Here is a 2,314-nt window from a genome sequence, read left to right as displayed (position 1 = left end):
GGAAATCAAAAAAATCCAAAAAACGCAAAAGTTCTTATCTTTTATAGGTCTTTCAATCTCCAAGCCATGATTTCCAGACTCGGTCGTTTTAATATATAATGCATCACCTACATATTTTTTTTTTAAATTGGTTTATTAATATCATTTTAAACTTGATAAATTTTGATATTAAATTTGGATTAGAACAAAAATTGAAGTCGACTAAGTTTTCCCACAAATTTGTCAATTAAATTGTTTTTCTTTTAATAACCTCAATTTGTTTTGTTTTTTAAAGTATTCATAAATTGATTGTGTATTTTGAGGAATTTTTCCTTTTCGGATTTCGACGTTATTGAAATTTTCCAATTTTTCATTCATTTTCTTCATTTCATCTTTGATGGAGAATAAGAGAAAGATCACTGCTTCCATATTTTCAGTTAAACTTTTTATGTCTTTTTCCATTGACTCCATTTTAAGCTTTAATTCTTCGTGTTCGTCTCCAAGCTTTTCAAATCTCTTCTGAACACCGCTCAACAAATCGACTTCTTGAACTTTTTCATCAATTTTTTCGATTTTATCTGATTTCGAGAATAATGTATTCCATGTATCGTCTGGAACGCACAGAAAACCATCGATTATATCTTTTGTATAATTACGTATTTTGAAGTTCATTAAATCTTTAAAATCAATATTTTTGGTTTTCAAAAAAGTGTTTCCTTCTTCAGCTCGAGAACAAGATACTTGATTGTCATTCCAGTATAATATTGTGAGATTCGGACACATCTCCACAATTTTTTCAACATCTAAATTCAGCAAATCATTTGAATGCAACCGGAGGGATTCTAATTTTTTTGTATTTCTTAAAATTTCTGGCGCAAAACTGGTTATGCCATTTTTGTATAAATATAAAAATTTTAAGTTGTGCAAATCTTCAAACAAACTGTCATCAAGTTCTGCCAATTTATTAAAGTTAAGCCAAAGTTTTTCCAAATTTGTCAATCCTTTGAAGGTATTTGGGTGTAATTTTTTGATATTATTAGAAGAAAAGCTCAAAGTTATTAAATTTTTACAGTTATGAAAGGCATTTTCCGTTACTTCTTCAATTTGGAGTAAATCCATATATAAAATTTTTAATTTCGGAAAGGCCTTGCAAATATTATCGTACACAATCGGAACCACACTTGATTCAAAATCAATCCATGTAACTGAATCCAGGTCATCTGCCATTGGTTGCCACTCGTAATTGGATAAAGTCAAGTTTATGCCAGAAAAAGTACAAGCTCCATAATTTTTTACACAGCTATGAGATTTAATTGAATCTCCAGAGCAAGTAGAAAAAATGAAAGCGAGAATAAAAAGCTTAAGCTTCATTATATTGCGAAATCTGAACAGAAACTGAATCTAAATTCAACATTCTATTAATTTCTCAAGATGTTCGGAATTCTTATTCGTGAAAGGTTATCAATGGTAATTAATTCTTAATATTTTAGATTAAGGTAGAAAAAAATTGTCAAACATAATGAAATGTATTTTTAGTCTTGGTGTGAGCCTTAATTTTACGAAACCTACAGTTTCAAGTTTTTGGTTTTTTTCTACTTTTTATACATTTTTTGATTATGTATTATACCTGAAATTTTGGTGAAAAATAGCCCAAAAATCATTGAAATTTGAAAAAACTTGTTCGGGGGACCTCAAAATTTTAAAAATCCAAATATGCCATCTTATATGGATACTTCTGGACACTCCAAGATCCCCCCTTAGTCTCCCTTTGAAAACTATTTTTCAAAAATTTCCAACATTTTCCGAGAAAAGCAAATTATAAAAATAAATTTGATATGAAATTTGGATTAGAACAGAAACTATTTAATTGAAATCGAGTAAGTTTTTCTGAGAATTTGTTATTTTAATTGTTTTTCTTTCAATAATCTCAATTTGTTTTGTTTTTTAAAGTATTCATATATTAATTGCGTATTTTTAGGAACTTCTTCTTTTCGATTATCACTGAAATTGTCCAATTTTTCATTCATTTTCTTCATTTCGTCTTTGATGGAAAATAATAGAAAGACCACTGCTTCCATATTTTCAGTTAAACTTTTTATTTCTTTTTCCGTTGATTCCATTTTAAGCTTAAATTCTTCGTGCTTGTCTCCAAGCGTTTCAAGTTGTTTCTGAATATCACTCAATGAATCGACTTCTTGAACTTTTTCATCAATTTCATCTGATTTCGAAAATAATATTTTCCATGTGCTGTCTGGAACGCACTTAAAATCGTTAATTTTTTTTGTCATGTAACTACGACTTTTGAAGTTAAGTAAATCATCAAACTCAATATTTT

The sequence above is a fragment of the Culicoides brevitarsis genome, chromosome 2 (assembly GCF_036172545.1).
Source record: "Culicoides brevitarsis isolate CSIRO-B50_1 chromosome 2, AGI_CSIRO_Cbre_v1, whole genome shotgun sequence".
Lineage (NCBI taxonomy): Eukaryota > Metazoa > Arthropoda > Insecta > Diptera > Ceratopogonidae > Culicoides > Culicoides brevitarsis.
The sequence above is the reverse complement of the archived record's forward strand: the minus strand, read 5'-3'. Positions refer to the sequence as shown.